Genomic DNA, 24,903 nt, shown 5'->3' on the forward strand with positions numbered 1-24,903 from the left:
TCATTGTTTTTAATGGACTTGCATGATATTTATCGTTGTCTTCCTGCCCCCGTAACTAGGTTTGAACCGAAAGCCATTGTATGTGTGGAGTATTGTTGGGTTTGCATAATTGCATTGGTTGTGCCTTCCTGCCTTAGTAGTTAGTAACGATTATTTATGCATGATTTTGATGGGCTTTAGTTTCGTGTAACATGAAGTCTTTCTCTGGTTTAATTGTTTCAAAAGGAAGAATGCACATTCTGTCTCCTCTCATTGTCTGGTTTCAGGCAAATAAAAGCACACTGCACTCAACAAGCCCGGGCATATTCAGTTCCAGGCCTTCATGGGCCTAGCCTCCTGTCTGCAGGGTTTTACACTTAACTCAGCAGTTTAAAATTCCAAAAGTCATATCCTTGTTGATGATATGAAAAATGTGGGAATTTTGAGAACCCTTCACTATGTCCTCCCCAGTCAGCACAATGGCATGCTACTCAAAGCGAATGAGGGCCCTAATGCAGGCCACTGCTCCCCAGGTCTGGGACTTCTCCCCGTTGTTGTGAGCCAGCTTCTCATGTATGGAAACAGTTGGAGAGAGTGTAAGCGGCAGGCATGGCATTGCACGGAATGTTTGTGTGGTGAGTGGAGTCGTGGATGGGATGAGGACGTGGGCTCCAGAGGATATGAGCCTGATGGAGACGTAAGGGGTGTCTGAAAGTTAGTGGTGTTGTCCCTTGAGGTGTGAGATCCCTGTGGATGCGTGATGTGTTTGTGAGAGTGTGAGTTGAGAGTGATGAGGTGGTTGCCTTAACCTGGTGAGAGCATTCACCCTCTTCCTGCACTGGATGGCTGACCTCCTCTCTGCTCCGGTGGTGCTGACCACCGCTGCCACTGCCTCCCAGGCCAATTGGTGACTCTGTTGGACTTCCGGCGGAAGAGTGGGGATAGAGGACATCACGGTGGGATTGCACTGCGTCTAGCAGGTGCCCCAGAGAGGCATCACTAAATTTGGGGCTGCCAGCACCTTTGCTTTTGGTGCTATCTGCCGCCTGGAGCAGTCCTGGGGTGATGTCATAGTGATGTCACTATGCAGCTTCTTAAAGGTACATGTCATTGTCTGCAGTGGCATGCATACAACGTCACAACATCCCTCCTTTGAATAATTGAGTTGTTAGTCTGAGCGCCTTTCGCACTGGTTTTTAATTCCTGAATGCTGCCTGCAGCCCCTGCACACAGCAGGAAGACCCAAAAGTGTTGTTTGCAGACCATGTGGTAAAGACAACCTGTTCTTCTTAATGGCAGGCAGTATCTTAAAGGGAAGCTGTATAACAATATTGCAGAAATTGGAAATGTTTGCAAACGTAACCTAAGGTCAAACAGAATGATCCAAGCTGTCAGGAGTGGGGCTGAAGCCATTTGTGATGCAGGAGGACAGGAGGAGAGATACCATGATCATGCAGGGGGCAGGAGACTGTCAAACCCTCAGAAGGGAGTGGGATGGAGGTGACCTGAGAATTCAACTCCCAGAGGCTGGTTCTGAGAACTTGGCAGCAGTGCCATAAGAAGTCTAATGACCTCACACAGGTAGTCCAGTGAATGTATCTTCACACAACATCTCCTAACCCAACAAACCACCAGCCTCTCGTATTGCTCAATGCATCAAACTTCCAATCACTCACCCAGCAGCACTCTCTGGCACTCAGGACTCAAGCCTACCATCCAAATACTTCATCTCCTCCTCAAATATCTACCAATCCTCCCTTTGCCTCCACATAACCCAAGGTATTCAGGCATATCACCCAAACATCACCTCAATGACTGACACTTTGCCCCCTCTCTTGCAGGACAAGGTGACACACAATAGAGGGGAGAAGTCAGAACTGGCAGGAGACAAGGATGCCTGCCTCACCTAATTTCCCTGGAGGAGACGGTTCTCTACATCATGTGGCCAGTTACAATGAGGGTCTTGATATCCAACATTGCTGAGAACAATGAGGATGACAGTGTTTTCCTGCCTTATACCCCCTCCTCAGCTCCCAGCTCACCCCCATCCTGCAATCTGGCATGAGGGGCAAACTTCTGAAGGCTTCTGGACCTCTTGCTTCCCATGTCACCCCCCTTCCCCTGCTGATTTCCTGCTTTCAGACACCGAAGGACTGTCATCTGCCCAGCCACAGCTGCTCCAAGAGGAGGAAAGACAGCAACATTGCAGCAATAATAAAGAGTCCCCATCACTTGATCTGACACTCGCAGCCAACAGCTCAGACTCTTCTTTTTATTTTTCACTCCTGGGATGTGGGCTTCGCTGGCTAGGCCAACATTTATTGTCCATCTCTAATTGCCCTTGAGAAGGTGGTGGTGAGGTGCCTTCTTGAACCGCTGCAATCCATGCGGTGTAGGTACACCCGCAGTGCTGTTCAGGAGGGAGTTCCAGGATTTTGACCCAGTGACAGTAAAGGAATGGCAATATAGTTCCAAGTCAGGTTGGTGTGTGGCTTGGAGGGGAAATTCCAAGTGGTGATGTTCCCATGTGTCTGCTGCCCTTGTCCTTCTAGATGGTAGTAGTCATGGGTTTAGAAGGCACTGTCTAAGGAGCCTTGGTGAGTTCCTGCAGTGCATCTTGTAGATGGTACGCACTGCTGCCACAGTGCTTTGGTGCTGGAGAGAGTGAATGTTTCCATTGACTCCAGTTTTGCTAGGGCTTCTTGGCCACACTTGGTCAAATGCTACCTTGATGTCAAAGGCAGTCACTCTTACCTCACATTTAGAGTTCAGCTCTTTTGTCCATGTTTGAACCAAGGCTGTAATGAGGGCAGGAGCTGAGTGGCCCTCGCAGAACCCAAACTGAGTGTCAGTGAGCAGGTTATTGTTGAGCAAATGCCACTTGATAGCACTGTTGATGGCCCCTTCCATCACTTTACTGATGAACGAGTGTAGACCGAAGGGGTGGTAATTGGCCGGTTTGGAGTTGTCCTGCTTTTTGTGTACAGGACATACTTGGGCAACACTCTGCTGGGTGAATGCCAGTGTTGTAGTTGTACTGGAATAGCTTGGCTAGGGGCGCGGCAAGTTCTGGAACACATGTCTTCAGTGCTATTGCCGGAATATTGTCAGGGCCTTGCCCTCTTTGCAGCTACATGCTTGTTTTTTGTTGTGTAAATAAGAGAGATGCAGCCTGAACTCGCTTAACCCAAATTTGTGACCCAGGCATCATATCAGGCGGTTGGACTGTGAGACATCAGGATAGTGCTGAATCAGAGCCTTCTGGATCATGCAGGGTACCTACATAGGCACCCTTGTCCTGGCAGAACATGGCATGGACTGTGCAGGAACTGGCTGATGCCATGGAGAACACCAATAGAATGCCACAAGGCCTTGTAGCATCAGTATGAGCATTACTACATGAGGCAATCGAGGATAATTGACAAAAAATCAGCGGGGAAATAAGAATAATTCTTTACTCAGCGAATTGCTATGATTTGGAATGCACTGCCTGAAAAGGTTGTGGAAGCAGATTTCATAGTCAACTTCAAAAGGAAATTAGAAATATACACTTTGAAAAAGATTTTCAGTTAGTCGTACTCCCCAGCTATTTCACCATAGCTCAGCAAATTTCTTTTTTTAAAGAGCTGGAATAGGCATGTTGAGCTGAATGCCTCCTTTGGCATTGTATGATTCCAAGAAGGGCTGGGAATGGAGTTAACATAAAGTAGGCATTAAAACTAGAAAACCATTTTATCCCAGCAAGTTGACAGAATAAAATCCTTGTTTGTTACTTGGGCTGAGGATGACATCTCACAATAGCATTCTTGAATTGCAAGCTGTAGTCAAAACTGTCAGCCCTTTTAGTGGCCTATGGAACTGAATTAACATCTAGATATCTATTCATTTCAGTGTGCTGAATTTCCTATATTGATGATCTGGTCTTTATGAACCTGCCATTTTGACACTCTAATTACATATATTCTTTGCAGTTTATGGTATTAGATTTCTCTCCAGATGAAAATTATAGCATGGAAAGAAATCTCAGTGCTTGCACAGTACTTTGTGTCATTTAATTGTTACAAGAACTTTGTTAATTATTTATTTGCTTACTACATTAAAAATGTAATTCAGAGCTATGAGAATTGTATCAGTGAAGCAGCAAAATACTGTGGGCTAAGTAATAACTCTGACGCTAGCCCTGAAGGCTCTTTTTTTGCCCTCTATCCTGACTCAGTAAGTGACACTGATTCTCAATATCGGTAAATTGCTGCGCCAGAATTTTTTATCTGCTGACAAGAGAAAAATTATTCCTTTCTCATTACTTATATTAAGCAGGTTTTTTTAAAAAAATATGAAATAGGAACTCTTTGCCACATTGGGTAGGTTAATAATCCTATGGTTTTGTAGACTACCAATTTTCCCTGATTTTTGTGTATTTGTAAGGCATGAATACTAATTGGAACAACAGGTAAACAATCAATTATGTTGATAAGCACTGTAACAGTGCTCCATTGAAACTTGCTAAATAGCTGGTTAGTTAGTTAATGGGTTTAACATATGAGAAAACATGGAACCCAGCGTGGCGGTGTGCTGCGGTATGAGAGTCAGGCCCGAATTTTACGTCTCGCAGGCGGGCACACACCCGACCCGAATGGAGGTGGAACAGCACAAGATGACGTCAGGCGAGTGTCCCTGCGTCATCCTGCATGTGAGCAATGTTCAGGTGGGCGGGCACGCGTGGATGTCGGAGCTGCACCCGCCAACAATTAAAAGGCCACTTAAGGCCATTAAAAAGGCAATTGTACTCGATTTTATGTTGCCTGTGTGATTTCATGCTCGTTGCATGCAAAACAGGTGAGTGGGCAGACCACTTTTAACAAAACCTTATCCAAGGGCGGGATAAAAAGGATCAGCAGCATTGCCAGTGTGAGTAGTGAGGAGTTTAGGAGGTCGTCTGCTGCTGGTTGCTCATTTGAATCTGGCAGCCTCATCTGTTCTGAACTTCAGTCATAGCATTTCTAGGCTTCATTTCAGGATTCGTTGGTGTCTCCAAGGCATTCAGAGGATTTTGGCTGTGTGGACCCTTCCAGACCAGGCAGCCTTCTGTTACCCTGATAATAGGGATTGTGGTCTCCACTGGTGGCGCCTCCTCTGAGGAGGCAGGGAGGGGCAGAAAGGAGAGGAGGCCAGGTGTTTCAATGCAGCTTCCAGCGGAGTGACCTGTGGAAGGAGAGGTGCAGGGACAAGGTGTGCAGGGCCAGCAGGTAGTCCAAGGCAGAAGGGGCCGCAGAAGACACCACTATCCTGTTACCAAAGTTTACAGGCAACAACGCAGCTACCACGTCCGAGGTGCAATGCTAAAGGAGGCTCCGCCTCTCCAGGGAGACTGTGACCTCCATTTGTCAGATGATTCGTTCTGAGATCAGCTCCAACCATGTGGGTGGCACATGCCTGTGAAGGTCACAGTGGCCCTCAACTTCTATGCTTCCGACTCTTTCCAGGGGTCAGTGGGAGATCTTTGTGGAGTCTCCCATTCAGCTGTCCACAGTTGTGTCAAGCTGGTGACAGAAGCTCTGTTCAGGTGGATAATGACATTTATTCATTTCCGTAAGGTCGAGGCCAGCTAGACTGAGCGAGCCAGAGGCTTTGCAGCGATTGCTGGCTTCCCCCGTATCCAGGGTGCAATAGACTGCATACATGTAGCAATCAAGGTGCCAGTGGGTCAGCTGGGTACCTTTGTCAACAGGAAGGGCTTCCACCCCATGAATGCCCAGATAGTTCGTGACCACATAATGCAGATTCTGCAAGTCTGTGCAAGGTACCCTGGCAGCTCCCATGACATTTACAGCCTCAGACACTCACAGATACCAAGGCTGTTCACTGCTCCAGCTTGACTGGATGGATGGCTGGTGGGCGACAAGAAGAGCCTGATGAGGAGCATGGTGAGGATGTAGAGACTGACCTCTGGATCCTTCATTAAAGCAGGGACACTAGGGATGCCTTGATCCAATGCTCCTTCAGCTAGGCTGCCAAAGATCTGCTTCTACCTTACACCAGGGCTGCTGCCTCCATCCCTGATGTTTGAAATGACCCTTTCATTTGAACCTAAGGTCCAGTCAGTGCCTGTGCAATAAATTTTGGAACCACTCATGTCCAGCATTAGATAGTGGCCTGCCCTGCACTTACAAAACAGGTGAAGCATACTCAGGCAAGTAAGAAAGAAGCAAAATTTATATCATGTTGGCACTCACATCAAATGAACATAACAATATATGGTGCTAATGGTCACACCAGTAAACAGATTAACAAAACAAAGAAGAACAACAGTCTCTGTGCCTAATAAAAAACAGGTGGAACCAAACTCAACATTTTTTTCAACCTTAAGCTTCATAGGGAAAATATCTTGAGACTAAAAGCACTTTAGTTAGCTTTGCTTCATTAACCAATGGCTGAATGATTAGACCAAAGATTTAATTTCATCAGTGTTTAACTTACTATAATCCGTTAATTGAGAAATTATTCAAATTTTCTGTTCTAATAAATAGAAGCAAGTCTGTACAAAAGTGATTTTTAATATTTTGGTGGTAAAATGGAGAATATGGCAACTAAAGAAAAGACATGAAGAGGGAATTATTCAAGGAGAAGAAATAGAATTTCTGCCACACTTCCAGTAAGAGGCACGGCAGCAGGGTGAGATGCGCACTGAGAAAACTCTTGGTCTTTGCGATTCACCAAGGGTACAGTAGCATTTTGGTATGTTACTGGAGTAGTTAGCCAGAGAAGATCAGCTTAACGTTTCCAGCCGCTGGTAAGGCCATTGTTCCAATCTCCTGGACAGACTCCGAAGAGTCTCCCCTGGCTGCCTTCAGGAAGCTGCCCGACAGGCTCACACCCCCTCCCGGCCCTTCCTGATAAGTTAGAGGATGCCTTTCACGCTGGGTGGACCTTAATTGGGCATCCAACGTGAAATTGGGTTTGCAACGTGACCACGGCCAGGAGCAGATTCCACATCCACTTCCGCTCCCGCTGACTTGGCGCACACACCAAGCATGAAATTCAGACCCCAGTCTTCATATAGAACTGGTCCCAAGCCTTTAATAAAGGCAAAATACTGCAGTTGCTGGAAATCTAAAATGAAAACAGAAAATGCTGGAAAAACTCACAGGTCTGGCAGCACCTGCCAACAGAGAAGCAGAGATATAATTTTGAGACCAATATGATCCTTTTTTGGAACTGGAGAGGTAGACATGTGATGGGTTTTATGCTGTTGAAAAGGGGGGAGGGGCAAGTGGAGCAAACTAAGAGGTCAGGGATAGGTTGGAGGGTGGGAGAGATTAAATGGCAAATATGTCATGGAACACAAGACAAAGGGATTCGTAGCGATAGTATTAGACTAAAGTTTTGGCCCAGAGTAAGCAAAATAGCAGCTGTGTTAATAGCAGAAAAAGGGGTTAGTACTGTCTGAAAGTAAAAACATGAGAACAAGATACAAACAGGCACTTGGTGGAGAAAATTTCAAAATGCAGAACAGAGCTCGTTGTCTAAGGCTGTTGAACTCAATGTTGAGCCTAGAAGGCTGTAAAATGCCTAGTCAGAAATGAGGTGCTTTTGCTCCAGCTTCTGTTGGTTTTCATTGGAATATTTTAGCAGACCATTCCCTCCGTGACACCCTGGTCCACTCCTCCATCAACCCCAACACCTCATCCCCTTCCCATGGCACCTTCCCATGCAATTGGAGGAGATGTAACACCTGCCCCTTTACCTCATCCCTGCTCACTGTCTAAGGCCCCAGACATTCCTTCCAGGTGAAGCAGCAATTCACTTGCACTTCTTTCAATTTAGTCTACTGTATTCATTGCTCCCAATGCGGTCTCCTTTACATTAGGGAGACTAAATGTAGACTGGGTGACCACTTGGTGGAACATCTACTCTCAGTCGGCAAGCAAGACTCCAACCTTTTTGTCACTTCCCATTTCAATTCTCCATTTTGCTCTCATGCTCACATTTCTGTCCTTGGCTTGCTATGATGTTTCAGTGAAGCCCAACACAAACTGGAGGAACAGCACCTCATCTTCCGATTAGGCACTTTACAGCCTTCTGGACTCAACACTGAGTTCGACAACTTCACACAATTAACTCATGCCTCCATTCTGATTTTCCCACCTTTTGTGCCAGCCTGTATCTTGTTCTCATGTTTTTGCTTTCACACAGCGCTAATCCCTTTTTTTGCTTTTAACACATTCTATTTTGCTTTCAGACAGTGCTGACTGTTATTCTCCTATTAATACTTATTCTGGACCAAAGCTTTAATCTTTAATACTATCATTACCACTCCCTTTGTCTTGTGTTCCATGACATCTTTGTCATTTAATCTCTCCTGACCTCCATCCTATCCCTGACTTTCTATTTTGCTCCACCTGCCCCTCCTCTCTTTTTCAACAACATTAAAACCCATCACATTTCTACCTCTCTCCAGTTTTGAAGAAGAGTCAAATTGGACACAAAATGCTAACTCTGTTTCTCTCTCGACAGCTGCTGCCAGACCTGCTGAGCTTTTCCAGCATTTTATTTTCATCCCATGTTTTTAATATTCTTTTGTGAACAAAAAGGCTAACATGCTTGAGTTGGGAGACAGGAAAAATAAACAAATTCCTATATAGCCTACCTGATGGAGAGCGAAAAAGAAACTGCAAGGATGTGTTCATATTCAGGTGAAAGGTTACCTATCTGAAATGTGAACACTGTTTCTCTCTCCACAGATGCTGCCACACTTACTGAGTATTTCCAGCATTTTCTATTTTTGTTTCATATTCTTGAGAATTCTACACTGATAGTTGAATAACAAAGACTCATTTTTACATAATCCATTTAATGACTTCGTTGTTTAAAGTTAATAAAATCATGACGATAAACAATCACCACTGGAACAAAAGGGATTTACCCCCAATCAATAAAACCATCAAAGAATGACAGAGAAATGATGAACTATCAACTATTGTTTGAAATGAAAAGCCTTCTACCCACAGTGAATTAGGCCAGTCTGACTGAGATTGATTGTGTGTTATAGTATAATTATAGGAAAACCAATTCTTTTTTGAGGTTGATAGCAATTCACACTTTAAGCTGCTGTAATATGTGACATACGACAGAATAGCTACATTAAAACTGCCTAACTTAGAAAAGGTAACCATTGATCTTACAACTAAAGAATGAATTGGTCATGCAGTCTGGGAGATTGGCTGCTTTCATTTGCAGGTGAGAGAACAGAGTGAACACAGCCATTTTCTTTTGCACACATTAGTGTGATATATTTGATATGCCTCAGAGCTATGCAGAGATGACACTAGCTTCTATATGTGTAACAGGTTTTTAAAATGTCTCCTCCATGCTTTCAGCTCTAGCTTCTATAGTGTGTTTGCTTTTCTCTGAATCCATACCCAGGTTCAATGAATCAAGCCATTGAACATCAAAAGAAACAGACCCACATAATCAAACACAGAACAATTTATTAATTGAATATTATATATTCTTCCTCTTTAAAACTAAGGACTTTTTAAAAAAATTAAATCATTCTAAACTACTAGCAAACATACATTGAGCCATTTCTTGAAGTTCAGCTTGTCTGCTTTTTCTAAGTACAGAAATAGTCTTTGAGATATGAATGTGAGATTGTGGTCCTGCATGAGTGACTCAGCTGCATGAAACTGCTAGATACTCAACCTCAACGTTAGCACTGATGAAAACACTCTGCCCATCTGCATAGGGGTTAATGGCCAGATCCCAAGGAAGCGAAGAATGTAGTTAACGCTTGATGATTGACACGGAAATTGAACTTTACCATATAGTGCCATTGTTCAAAAGTGTAAATGCAGGCTAGTTCTTCCTGCTCTCCAGCAGAGTATTTGCATTCAGTTTCTGACAACTGTCATAACACATAAGTGATTGGTCACTCGCTTCCTTCAACATACTGTCAGAGTACAGCTTCAATTGCATTTCTTGACACGTGTGTTGTGACATATATTTCCACATGTGGGTTGAAACGTGTGAGGACTGGCATTGATGCTTTCTTCAGCTTCAACATGTCAAACACTGCTGTGCAATTGTTCATTCCCATTATGCATCCTTACACAGTAATTTCTGAATAAGTTCCATGGTCTCTGCCTGTACATCAGAGTGAATTTGTGATAAAAGTTGGTAGTGCCAAGAAACAATAGATGGATTCAAAACCCGTAAATGGCTTTGACCTTGTCATGTATAGTCTTTGCTACTGCTCTGTACTCAAGAAAATCAATCTTGAATGCTGTAAATGTGCATTTGTCCTTGTTGAGCACCAAATTGTGTTGTGTGAGTCAAGTGAGCATGGCCGATAATCGCTGATCATATTTTACTTTGTTCTATGGACAGTGACGTCATCAAGCAGGTTGAGCATTCCTAAGGAACAATCTTCTGGAATGCGCTAGGTGCTGAACTTAGTCTACAGGGCATTCTGCAGTACTGAAACATACCTTCATGAATAACAAAAGTTGGAAGATACCAGCTTTGCTCTGCTTGTGGTATCTGAAGATAGCTGTGTCACATGCCGAGCTTTGTGAGGAATATGGAATCATGAAATGTTGCTGATAGCTCTTGGATTGAGGAAGTGGATACTTGTCTGGAATGATATCTTTGTTCACCATCTTAAGGTCACAATAGTCTAAGTTTGTTATTTTTGCATTATGCAATATTGGGTTTGATATCCAAGGTGGATGAGTGAATTTGCTCAATGACAGTGTCTGCTTCTAAACCTTTCAGCTCCTGTGATATTTCTGCATGGATTTCAGATGGCAACCTCCTCAAATTTTGTGAAACTGGTGGAATTGATGTGTTGATATGAGGAGCATGACAGTACTCCCTAATCTCCCCAAATCCGGTAAATAAGGAAGGATACCAGTGTGTATAGCCTGCATCATTAATCAGGTTAATATGTGCTCCAGTGGGTTCTTCAACTTTGAATCCAAGCCTATCAAAAATGTTTACCCCCATAAGATTTCTGCCTTTAGCTACATAGAGCATAAACCATCTAGGGTGATGATTTTGTAACACACTGGAACTGTGATTATTCCCAAAACCAGAAGAATCTAGTCATCATAAGCTTGAGGAGTTTCTGCCGCAGTAGTTTGTCGCTCAAAATCGGCACTTTTGCACTAGCATTGATGAGAAGCAACACCGAGATGCCCATGAACTCAGCTAAGCAATCCTTAAAATAATCTGGTGCTTTACTGTTCATGATGGCATACACCATGCTATAGCTCACTCTCAGGGACAGACATCTCCATGTGCTGAACCGATGAAGTCCTCTTTTTTGATCTACACACCTTTGAGAAGTGGTCTCACTTTAACTATGAGTTACACCTTTTCCCTCATGTTGGAATGACACTGTGAATAGATGGGTACTTCCACAGTATAGGATTGGTTTTGAAGGTATTTGATTCTAATGGGGTACATATTGATTAGACTGCTGAAGTCTCTTTGTCTGTAACTTTGCACATGAGCTGGTTGGGCAATCGGTGTCTCCAACCCTGAGCCTGAGGGTGCATTTTTGTGGCAGATTCAATTTGGATTGCCAAGGTTGTAGCTTTTTTGAAGTTAAATCATCATCCTCCATGAGGAGACATTCCCTTATTTATGGAATTTGAAGTATTTTCGTGGTCCACGTAAATACCAATGACATAGGCAGGACAAAGAAGGTGGTTCTACATAGTCAGTATGAGGACCTAGGCACCAAATTAAGAAACAGAACCTCAAAGGTCATAATCCCGGGATTATTATCTGAGCCATGTGCAAATTGGCATAGGACAAATCAGATTATGGTGATAAATGTGTAGCTGAAAGACTGGTGTGGGAGAAGTGGGTCCCTGTTCACGGGGCACTGGCACTGGTACTGGGGAAAGTAGGATCTGCACCGTTAGGACAGTCTACACCCGAATCTTGCTGGGTCCGGTGTTCTTGTGAGCCACCTAACTAGGGAAGTAGACAGGGTTTTAAACTAAACAGTGGGGGCAAGAGATCAAATTTGGAAAGACGTGGTAAGTCAAAGAGCAGAGACAAGACAAAAGAAAAATAATTATTATGGAAAATGAAAAACAGACTGTGACAGGAAGGGATAGAAAGTACAAATCTAACAGTAAGTCAACAGTTGAGGCTAGAGGTTATATAAAGAATAAAAGGATAAAAACTAAAAGCTCTGTTTCTGAATGCACATAGCACTCAAAGCAATACTCATGAACTGAGAGCGCACATAGAAATAAATAATTACAATTTGATTGTTATTACAGAGGCATGGCTACAGGAGGACAGGGATTAGGGCCTGAATATTGAAGGGTATAGGATATTTGGAAGGGACAGCAAGTGAGGAAAAGGTGGAGGGTAGCTTTGTTAGTTAATAATGATATTAGCACAATAGAGATGAATGACCTAAGTTCAGGAAACGAGGATGTGGAAATGGTTTGGGTAGAGAGGAGAAATGGTAAAGGCAAGAAGTCACTGTGGGAGTTGTGCACAGGCTCCCTAACAGTAACTACATGTTAGGGTTGAGCATGAAGGAAGAAATAGTTGGAGCTTGTCAGAAAGGCATAGCAATAATCATGGGAGATGTTAATTTACATATAGACTGGAAAAGTCAGATGGCAAAGATAGCTTAGATGAAGAGTACATTGAATGTTTTTGGGATAGTTTCCTAAAACAGCATGTTCTGGAGCCAACCAGAGAGCAGGCTATACTAGACCTAGTATTGTGCAATGAGACGGGAGTGATTAATGATCTCATAGTGAAGGTGCCTCTAGGTAGGAGCAATTATAATATGATTGAATTTTATATTCAGTTTGAGGGAGAGAGGAGTGGGTCTGAGAATAAGTTTTTAAACTTAAATAAGGGCAATTATGAGGGCATGAAAGCTGAACTGGCTAAAGTGGATTGGCAAATTAGATTAAGGGATAGGTCAATAGAGATGCAGTAACTAATATTTAAGGGGATATTTCAGAATGCACAGAATAGATACATTCCAACAAGTAAGGAAAAGTCCAAGGGACGGACACACCATCTATGGTTAACAAGAAAGGTTAAAGATAGTATAAGAATAAAGCATATAATTGTGCAAAGACAGGTAGCAGATCAGATGATTGAACAAAATATAAGGAACAGCAAAGAATGACTAAAAGACAAACAAGGAAGGAAAAATTAGAGTATGAGAGAAAGCTAGCCAGAAATATAAAAACAAATAGTAAGAGTTTTTATAAATATTTTTTAAAAAGAGTTAACAAAGTGAGTGCTGGTCCTATAGAAAGTGAGTCTGGAGGATTGCTAATGGGAAACAAAGAGATAGCAGCTTAATTGAATCAGTTTTCACTATAGAGGATACAAGTAACGTCCCAAAAGCAGCTACAAACCAGGAAACGGAAGTGGGGAAGGAAATCAGGAAAATTACAGTCACCAGAGAAGTAGTACAGAGTAAATTATTGGGCTGCGGGCTGACAAGAGCCCAGTTCCTAATGGATTTCATCCTAGGGTCCTAAAAGAAGTGTCGAGTGAGATAGTTAATACATTGGTTTTAATTTTCCAAAACTCCTATATTCAGGGAATGTTGTATTAAATTGGAAGATAACAAATGTAACTCCATTATTCAAAAAGGGAGGGCAACAGAAAGTGGGAGACTACAGGCCAGTTAGCTTAACATCAGTCTTAGGGAAAATGTTAGAAGCTATTATTAAAGAAGCTTTAGTAGGGCACTTGGATAAGTTCAAGGTAATCAGGCAGAGTCAACATGATTTTATGAAAGGGAAATCGTGTTTAAGCAACTTATTGGAGTTTTTTTTTGAGGAAGTAACATGTGCTATGGATAAAGGGGAACCGGTGGATGTACTGTACATAGATTTTCAGAAGGCATTTGATAAAGTACCAACTCAAAGGTTATTACGGAATATAAAAATTCATGGTATTGGGGGTAACATATGAGCATGGATAGAAGATTGAAGCAAAAATAAAAGCAAAAAACTGTGGATGCTGGAAATCCAAAACAAAAACAAAAACAAAAATACAAATAGATGGATAGAAGATTGGTTGGCTAACAGGGAGCAGAGAGTACGCATAAATGGGTCTTTTTCAGTTTGGCAAGATGGAACGAGTGCTGTGCCCAGGGGTCAGTGCTGGGACCAAAACGGTTTACAATTTATTTAAATTACTTTGATGAAGGGATTGAAGGAATGGTTGCCAAATTTGCTGATGACACAAAGATTGGTAGCAAAGTAAATTGTGAAGAGGACATAAAGAGGCTACAAAAAGATATAGATAGATTAAGTAAGTGGGTAAAGATCTGGCGAATTGAGTATAATGTGGGAAAATGTGAAATTGTCAATTTTGGCAGGAAGAATAAAAGAGAAACATATTGTCTAAATTATGAGAGATTGCAGAGCTCTGAGGCGCAGAGAGATCTGGGTGTCCTAGTTCATGAATCACAAAAGGTTAGTATGCAGGTACAGCAGAAATTAGGAAAGCTTATAGAATGTTATTATTTATTGTGAGGGGAGTTGAATACAAAAGTAGGGAGATTATGCTTCAGTTGTACAGGGCACTAGTGAGACCACAGGAGTACTGTGTACAGTATTGGTTATCTTATTTAGAGAAGCATGTAAGTGTATTGGAAGCAGTTCAGAGGTTTACCAGACTAATACCTGGAATGGTTGAGTTGTCTTATGAGGAAAGGTTGGACAGACTAGGCTTGTATCCGCTGGAGCTTAGAAGAGAAAAAGACAACTTGATTGAAGCATGTATGATCCTGAGGGGTCTTGACAGGATGGATGTGGAGACAGTGTTTCCTCTTCAGGAAAAATCTACAACTAGGAGCCACTGTTTAAAATTAAGTATTCATCCATTTAAGGCAGAGATGAGCAAAATGTTTTCACTCAGAGGGGCGTGAGTCTTTGGAACTCTTCCTGAAAAGGTGGTGGAAGCAGGTTGTTTGAATATTTTTAAGGCAGAGGCGGATAGATTCTTAGTGAGCAAGGGGGTGATAGGTTATCAGATGCAGATGCAGATTTCAGGTTACTATCAGATCAGCCATGATCTTATTAAATGGTGGAGCAGGCTCAAGGGGCTGGATGGCCTACTCCTGCTCCTTGCTTGAATGAGATGCATACAAATAAGTTCATTGGTTAGTATGCCAGATTTATATGTAGAAGCCAATTACCACAATGCTGCCACATATTGTTTAATATACACATTTCCCTGGCATCTCTGGTGGAATATATATCATTCGAACATCACATTTTTCTTTGACTTGAAGTATTTTTTGAGAGCACTTATCGCCTTATCAAAGGTAGACATGCCGTCTGTGAACTGTTCAAATATTTGCTGCCCTTCTGCTCCAAGACAGTGTATGAGTATCACCTTCCTGCAGCAACATCCATACTGTCAAACACCACAGCAAGCAAGTAGGTCTGGAGCCCCAAAATCCATTGCTCCCATTGGATGTGTGGATTTCTTGATGAAGAAAGGAAATTTGCAAGTGTTTAGAAGCCCATGTTTAATAATTAGTGTTAGTTTAGTTATGTGCAATTATCAAGAAATCAAAATGTATTAATCAATTAACCTTATGTAAGACACTAGCATCATGCTATGTGAGCCTTTGGGTGGAATTGGCCCAGGTCTGCACTAAGTGCATTAGCTGGTGGGAAAGTGAAAGTCTTATCCGCTGGCCACAATGACAGTTTTTTATTCAAAGTGCAGCCGCGTGCACACCTTTCAGTGCTTCCAACCTAGGTGTGCTGCACAGAAGACATGGCCTGAATGGAAAGAGGACTGCAGCCCCCAATTCAGTGATGCATTCCTGGAGCGCCTTTGGAGGCCCACCATGATGTCCTCTACTCCCGCTCTAACCGCAGGAGAGGAAACAACATCACCAATCTGGTTTGGGAGGCAGTGGCAGTGGTAATCAGTGCCAATGCCCTGCAAACGAGGGTAGGCACCCAGTGCTGAAAAAGGTTGAATGATCTCCTCTGTTCTGCCAGGGTAAGTCACTCTTCTCTTCACTCTCAGCTCACACTCACAAACCCATCACACATCCACAGGGATCTCACTTGCTGCCAATTCAAGGGACATCACCATTCACTCGTTCACATACACCTTCATTGTCCTCACCCTATTCATGACACCACTCACCAACCACACATGCCAGGCATACCTATCATCTGACCTAGCCAGCGTCCTGCTTACACTCTCTCCATCTGTCTTCATGCAGGACAAGCTGGCACACAGCAAAAGAGAGAGGTCACTGACTGGTGGAGGAATGCCTGAAATCAATGTCCTCATGGACTTTGAAAATAGAGCCATCCAGCTGGCCGGCACAGGTCTGGATGATTCCTGTGCTGACGGTAAGGTCGGTGTTTCTCTATTAAGTGAGGATCCTGCAGAGCAATATCCACCAGACAACCATGCTGTGAATGAAGTGTACCATCTCACAGGCCACTACCAAGCACTAATAATCTCTTCTTGCTTTCGCAGCCACATCTGGGAAACAGCTGATGAAGTCGATGACCCAGATCCTCAAATCAAGCCCTGAAGACACCTCAGATGAGGAATCTGCCGAAACTCCAATTGAAAAACCCTCAAGGCCTCGGCCCTCCAGAGGATGCCCATCAATGTCATCACAGCAGGCCACTTCCATCTCCGCTGTAGATGTCGGGGGAGCACCAAGGCCTAGCAGCAGAGTTAGGTGGGTTAAGAAGAATTAGTTACACAACCTGGGCATGGGTGTTAATCTCTTGTACATAATGTTCACTATTGTAAACAAACTCCCAGGAATGTCTCCCTTCCCATGGCTCCTTGTTCAGATGAGCAGCTCTTGCACCCGACAACCTCAACTCGTCTCAATCTCGGGGTAGCTCTTGCCCTGTCACTGCACTGTCAACCAACCAGGAAAAAGCAACTTGCCTGTGACCTCGCCTAAATGCACGGTGCCTCATCCTTGAGTTCCAACAGACAACCCTTGCGAGTGTGCACAACATTACTGTGCACTTGCCTCTGAGTTCCCCTCGAAGTGCAGCTCACCAGGTGCACACCTTATAAGTGCTGTTGTGAAACACGTCAGCGTGATTGCACGCTGACATGCTCAGATGATCCACGATAGGGGGGATGATTCTGCTGAGCTGGGCTTATAGCGATATGCAGATATATTACAATAAAGTTCCCGACATCTGGCAGCAGGAAACTCTCCTACCATTGATGGTAGGGGTGGACGGTGGCAAACTGGATTCACCACAGCACGAGACTGATTTTTTGGCCTTCCCACCATATTTTCCGCTAGCGCCATGAAGCACGCCCGCCATCAATAGGACCGGACGATTCCACCCTTTGTCTTTAGTTGCATTCTTCCTTGATATTTGCCATATTGCCTTAGGCCAAAGTAAGGTTATGTTTTATGGTTTTACTACAGCACAAATGTTGGAAGAAACCCACTGTTACATTTCATGTCTTGATTACAGGACAAATGTGAGGTCACTTGTACTTTAATTGTAATTGTAAAAGGAAATGCTGCAGAAGGTAGGGCTCTGGGAAGTTGTTTGGCACTTATGCTGTATTCCTCTCAAAAGCCTACTGTGTGAAGTCAAATCGTTATCGGTCTCAACTATAGTTCTGTGTCTTAAATTGTCTTAGCTTTTTAAGCTAAAGTGCCTGAAAGAGAGAGTCGCTTTCTTTTAAAGTATGTAACAGACCTATGCATTACTGGTTATTTTTGTAATTTTGGAATCAGTTTCTGTAATTAGTCTTTTGGTTATGTAGCTTTAGTTTCTTTTATTTCTTATCAACATGTTTTAATTGAATATGTTACTTCCTAATGTGTATCTTGCTACCTCAGCTTTAACACACCGATCATCTCTATGCACTGAGTTTACGTGTACTGTTGTAATTTTGTAATAGCTGTATTAGTTTAAGATTGTGTACCTCTTGGACTTTTAGTTATTTTTTAAGAAACTTCTTTCAGGCATCAGCAGTCACTAGGAAGTTACATATAGGCGTTTGAACTTTCCAGAAGACCTAAGATATATCAATTATGTCTTTTAAGATGATGAGCCCAGAGCATCAATCATTAGGAAGTGACACCACACATCCTCTTATCACATATAAACAGACATACAAATTACCTTGTGGTGCCTTGTTATCTTAAAGAAAATTTATAAACTTAATAAAATAACAGGGAAAATCTATAATGAGACGGATGTTCCCACAAGTGACTGACATCTTCAGGAACCAGTCAAGAGCTAATGCGAAGTGGCATCAGTAATGTCACCATCATTCTTAAGAGACCAATCAGACATTGATCATGCACCACTGAACTGAACGTGTACTGCCTGGGCCAATCAGAGCTAAGGGAAACTACCACCCTTGCATAAAGGTACTGCTATGATCCCAGCTGAGGTTACCATTAGACAAGCCAGATCTCAGGGTGGAACCCAGCTTGATAGATCCTAATTTTTATTTTTTTGGAGAGAGGCTACTGAACAGAAGTCAGCTGATGAAATTTGAACAGAAGAATAAAACCTTCATTAAACAGGAAAATATGAACTATATTACAATACTCTTTCACCCACAACTATACCTTTACAGATATATACACATTTGCAAGGATAACACTAATTACAAAAGCTACCTTGTACTTCAATGCTCCCAATATGTACACAGTTCATGTAAACCAATAGGCGACTTATGGCCAGGCACGCTACTCTCTGAAACCATGTGACAGATGCCACCCCAAATAGATGCTATGGGTCTCTTATCAACTCTCCCCTGAGTCTTGTCACACCGTGAGCCAATTGGTCTCACTGAACTCTGTTTTTTGCATGATGTTTTTCAATCTCCACTCTCCAAGAGCTTGCTTTGGAATCTTCTCCCAAACTGATGCTTGCTCTCACGTGCCTTTGGCAGGAATCCACCTCCAGGGTTTCGAGGTCTCCATTTAATCTTCCTTCCATGCACTGTCTCTCACTGACTCAGCCATGTCAGCAGAACACCACTGCTTCACATGCCCATAGTAAAAGGTTACAGACCTTTGGCTGACCCCTTGAATCTTCTGGCTTTTATAACACCTATATTGTTTGACGTCTGTATCCTGCAGTTTTCTCCCTTTAAGCTTGAAGCTTGGAGCCTTCCTCTTTGCTTCTCACTTTCACAGGACAGGACCTTTTCCAGGTTCCTGTCCTTGTCCTTTGGCTAGACTGTCCTCTTTGGACCTTTCCTGTTGCACTCCCCTGGATTTGGGACTTTCTTCTTTAGTTTCTGGGGCCTGCTTCTGCAGTTCTTTCTCCTGTGCCCAGCTTCTCCTGGAAGCTGTCTTCAACTGTAGTTTGGGACTTGCTATCTGTCCCTCTGCTGTCCAGCCTCTCTGGAATCCTGGCTTCAACTGTACTGAAACTGCCTTTCTAGTTTCTCTGACTGTGTGTGTGAGGGGGGGGGGCCTCCCTCTCTGGACCTCTGTTGCTAGGCAACAGCACAGGTTCTTCTGCTTTGTTTTAATTTCCATCCAAGAGTCATAACATCTTCATTAAAATGCAGGCATCTTTTAAAGTGAAACTAAAACCCAATTTCTCCTTTTCTTAACACACAAATACAGAAATACAAACTTAACTTAAACTTAAGGATATGATTTATTCCTAACACCCACAAATACAAATATAACTTACTTAAACTATCTCTATTTCCTGACAGTAGTGGCAGCAAGGTTTAATAAGCAACAGCTGTCAGTAGCTAGGTGCACAGCAAGAATAAGTGAAGGCAGAAGATAGACTTTGGTCAACAGAACATTTCAAGGGACAGTGCCACAGTCAGACGGAAGTCATTAACCAGTGTTCCACTGCCTTTGCTAAGTATTTTGCAAGTTTGTACTTATTGAAATTAACTTAATAAATTCTGTGAAACTTTTGAAAACATACTCGTACCCAGAGTGGTCTATAGCTAGACGGGACTGCGGTTCCTTTTAGATAACTCTCCCAACTCAAATCTAACAATGGTAATTGGCTTAAGTTTTACAGTTGAGACTGGAGTGAACACCAGATCTTTCACAGGAATTGGTAAGTTTAAGCCTTTCTCCATCATCCTCATCGCCGCTTTGTTATATATTTTATAGGCCTGAGAGCCATGCAGAGATGACATTAGTTTCTATGTGTGTAACAGTTTTATTCACAGTGCATAAAATATCTCCTCCATGCTTCCAGCTCTAGATTTTAGCAACTTCTACAGTTTGTTTACTTTTCTCTGAGTCCACACCCAGGCTTAACTAATCAAGTTAGTGCGCATCAATAATAAACAGTCTCACATAATCAAATACAGAACAATTGAGAAATTGAACACTATAATTGTTGACAATCGGTCTCACCATTTTAGAAGGGTAAAGCATGTTAAAAAACATGTGAAAAGTTTGTGGAGCAAGTGACAGCACTATACACCTGGTTCAATGGCTTTTCTTATTCACTGCAGACAGGAGGGATAACTGAAGCATATTGATAAAGTCAAAATTTGTTGTCAAATTAATAATGATGGCACTCCCTGCTATATGAATAGATGATCCAACAACTTCAGGGGAAGGACAGATGCACAATTAAATGCAAATATCCAGAAGTTGCTGTCTGAGTTGTGTTGCACTGCTGTTCGCTTTGTGAAAATAGTACCTCCCCCTTTGCCTTTCCTTTTCTTAGGAATTAGTTATATTTGCCTATTAATTGGCCATTAAGCTCACTGCATTTAGTTAAGTCTCATCATAACATGATTATTGGATACTTACACTTGTAATAAGTGTTAACGGCTGACAATCAAACTCTCTGGCACCGAGAATTAATAATTGGAGTCTCATTCCTTTGGACTTTGAAGTTTTCAAGGCTATTTTTAAAAAACATATTATTTTGTTTTCCATATTTTTTCTGTCTTTCTTTTTGTCTGCTTTAAATCCAATCTTGCTTTCCCTTTATTTCTCTCAAAGAAGACATTTCACAATGCCTTTATAAGCAATTAAATACTTTTGAAGTGTAGCCACTGTGGTAATGTACGCAAACATGGCAATCGCGCTAAGATCCTGTTTGCCCCGGCGAGTGAGTCTAGAACTGGGGCCATAGTCTCAGGATAAGGGGTTTGCCATTTAGAACTGAGCTGAGGAAAAGTTTCTTCACTCAGAGGGTTGTGAATCTCGTGAATTCTCTTCCATGGAGAAATCAGGATTCTCAGTCATTGACCATATTCAAGACTGAGATGAAATGATTTTTGATCACTAAAGGACTCAAAGGTTATGGGGATAAGGCAGGAAAATGAGATTGTCATAGAAGTTCAGTCATGATCTTATTGAATGGCAGAGCTGGCTGGATGGGCCATATGGCCTAGTCCTGCTTCAGTTTTTATGTTTCCACTCTTTAAACAATAAGTGTGCAGCAAAATACTGCAAACATCAGAGATACGTGATGATTTAATCAGTTTGGGTAATGTTAGTTGATGTTGGATAAATATTGTCCAAGTTACCAGGAGAACTCCCCTGTTTTTCTTCAAATGGTGCCATCAGATCTTTTATATCATCTGGGAGGGAGGACAGGGTCTCAATTCAATATCTAATCTGAAGGATGCTAACCTCAAACTTAAATCCTTGGTGCCCTTTCTTCAGTGCCATTTTCCCTCAAAGATTGCAATGCAGTGTATGCACACACTTCTGATGTGAGTTGCACCCTACACCGTATTTGGTGAGGGCAATGCTGGGCACATAGGGCTCCATGTAACGTTGATTTGACACCAGCATTGCCATTCCAGACCTCAAAGCTCCAGCTACCATGATCTGTTAAACATGTACAGCTGAACAGTTGTTCAGCAGTAGCAAGGACCAGTCCCATTTGAAGGAATCAGCAGCTGCTTTCAGGTTAGTTGCTGATTGATTTTGACTGGTTATTGCTATGATTGTACAAGTGTCCAGTCTTTTCTAGAGTTGTTTGAGCTTGTTACAGTCTAGAGGGAGTGATGTGGCAGATGCTGAAGGATTTTGTCCTGAATTCAATGATCCTGAATAAATCAATTGCACAAAGACTGGGTGCAGTAATAGACATTTCCCTTGCAATATAAGGAGAATGAGCAGTGGAGACATAAAGAGGAGGGCAAGGTGCTGGAAGAGGGAGGAGGAGGAGTGGGAGAGGGTTCTCAGCAGGAGACCTTAGCCACTCATGGTATTCAGGAAGCAATCATCCTACCGGAACCTCAGAGAGTAACAATGCATCTGATGTCCCCGCTTTACTAAGAACATATTCACTGAAAGCTGCCACCTGCTGCAATAACAGCTGTAGCCTCAGAGCAGGGCAAGGATCACTCTGTCTATGGCTATGAACTTTTTTGCATCTGGCTCCTTCCAGGCCGAAGCTGGAGGTATTTGCAACATCTCATGGTTTTCCCTTCACTGTTGTATAAGGGAGGTCACTGAGTCTCTGAACAGAATCTTCTGTTCGGTGTGCAGGGGTGAGCCCCGCACGGCGACGCATAAAATGATGTGCAGTGATGTCAGACGTGCGTCCCGATGTCACCGCGCATCATTCCGATCTTTAGTTCAGCGGGTGCGCACCGCCGAACTGTCAAAGGCCTGTTAAGGCCATAAATAAACTAATTAACCTAATTCTGAATGCTGCCCATCCTACCTTAAGGTTGACGGGCAGGCAAAGAGCCCAAGCAACCTTTGCATTTTTCATGAAACCTCATCCACGGGCGGGATGAGGTTTCATGAAGGGTTTATTAAATTAATAAATATTTTGCAAACATTTGATAAACACGTCCCAGCTCATGTGATGCTATCACATGAGCCGACATGTATAAATGATTTTTCACTTTTCTTATTTTGAAACTGAACTTAATTTCCTTGAGGCAGCTTTGTGCCTCAGGGAGATTTCTGCGCTCTTTCACGCGCATGTGTGAAAGAGCATAGGCCCCGACTTTCCCTCCACCCCCTCCCACACAGATAATGCTCAGCACTTCTGGGCGTGCGTCACACTGGGCGGGCCTTAGTTGGCCTGCCCATATAAAATGGTGGCGTGCAGCCGGTCGCAGGTGGTGATCGGCTCCATGTCCGCCCATACCCGCTCCCGACCGGCCTGCCTGAAGGGGAGAAAATTCTCCCCTCTGTGTTCCAGGGGAACAGAATACATTTCATTCTCTCTTGCCAGAGCGAAATGGATGGAACAAATACCAGGATTGCAGGTTTTCCTATAGTGCAGGATGCTTCTGAATGTACACACATCATTTTGCTTGTGCCACATGCTAATTCTGAGATCTGCTACAACCAAAAGGATTTTCTCAACACCAAACTGCTGGACGCCCATACGCAGCATATCATCCAAGTCAGTGCCTGGCACCCTGGCAGCAGTTGCAATGCCTTCATTCTGTAGCGCTCTGCTATGCTATCTGTATTTCAGCTACCATGACAAACTAAAGGATGGTTCCTGGATGCAAAAGACTATCTGCTGACAACATGGCTTATAACGCTAGTACACAACTCACATATGCATGGCAGCAGCATATAATGAAAGTCATGCTGCCACATAAGCTGTGATGGAGCAGATCAGTGGGCTGCTGAAACAATGCTTCCACTGCCTGGACCACTCTGTCAGAGCTCTTCAATACCCAGAGCAAGTGTTAAGGCTTGTGCTGGTCTGCTGAATGCTGCAAAATTTCACCATAATGAGGGCACAATCCTTTCCACCAGCTACACGGTGACCAGCTAAGGACAAGGAGAATGAAGAGAAGGAAGAAGGGTGGATGCAGAAGGGAGAAGAGTTCAATTTACCTGACTGTGACTCCCCACGCAATAACAATCTGTCACTTTACCTTTTCTCAGGTGCTGACCATCACAACATCTGCTTGACCACAATGTAAAAATGAAAGCTATTGTAAAATAAACATTCCAAATCTAATTTATAAATCAAACTTTGCCATACTGCAAACAACTGTCAGCTGTTCACTATTGCGTATTCCCTCAGTGCCTGCCTTCCATGTGTTTTTATCTGTCTAGGTGCTCCCACAGAGTGCTACTCCAGTGGTTGCGGCATAGCTAGTGGAAGGCTCCTTAGTTTCAGTGGTGGAAACTGCAGATGGCCTTGCAGAATGACATTAAGCAGCTCTGTGCCTTGAAAGGCTGACTTCAAACGGTACTATCTCAGCATGGGGGAGCAACAATCTGGGTTGGCCTGGGTTATCTAAGAGGCAACAGCAAGGGCACTGGCAGAGTGGCAGGAGTGGGAAGATTAATGTTGGCATCCTGAGAGAGGACAGCAAGTTTTTGCTCCACAGGGCCCCTGCTGATCACTGAAACAATGTCCCAACAATCCTACTACTCTGTTGGAGGACAGATTGCTGGACCCCTATGGCACTCTGCAAGCTCTTTTGAGTACTGGTATCCACAACCACGATAGCAGCAGTCTGAACTTGTGTGGCATCAGGATGATTTGCACAAATTTATCCTGAGTTTCCATTGCAGCACTTAAATGTTGGGTGGCTTCCGCTTGTTTTGCAATTGAAGCTGTGATATCAGCCAGAAAATGCTGCAGCATTGTTGGCTCTACAAGTGTGCTAATGGAGTTGACCGCCTCTTCCAGGCTGTGAAAAGCCCTGCATAAAATTGATGCCAAACTCCTCTCTGTTCCTTGCCCTACCAATGCATCTAGTATTTCATTGTGCATGCACATTAGCCTTCCCTGTATGTATCCCTGTTGAAGTGCTCACCTGAGTATTCTGTAGCAGATCTCGTGTCTGAACTCGTGCTTTGGAAAGTTGGTACCTGCATGACACTGGCCTAGAAGCAGCCCACTCCTGCCTGTTTGAGATGTGCAGATTCCATCTCAGCTCTAACCTTTAAATTATCTGGTAATAGTATCTGTGCTGGAGGCTGTGGGTGTGAGAGTGAGT

This window comes from Carcharodon carcharias, chromosome 20, assembly GCF_017639515.1.
Source record: "Carcharodon carcharias isolate sCarCar2 chromosome 20, sCarCar2.pri, whole genome shotgun sequence".
Lineage (NCBI taxonomy): Eukaryota > Metazoa > Chordata > Chondrichthyes > Lamniformes > Lamnidae > Carcharodon > Carcharodon carcharias.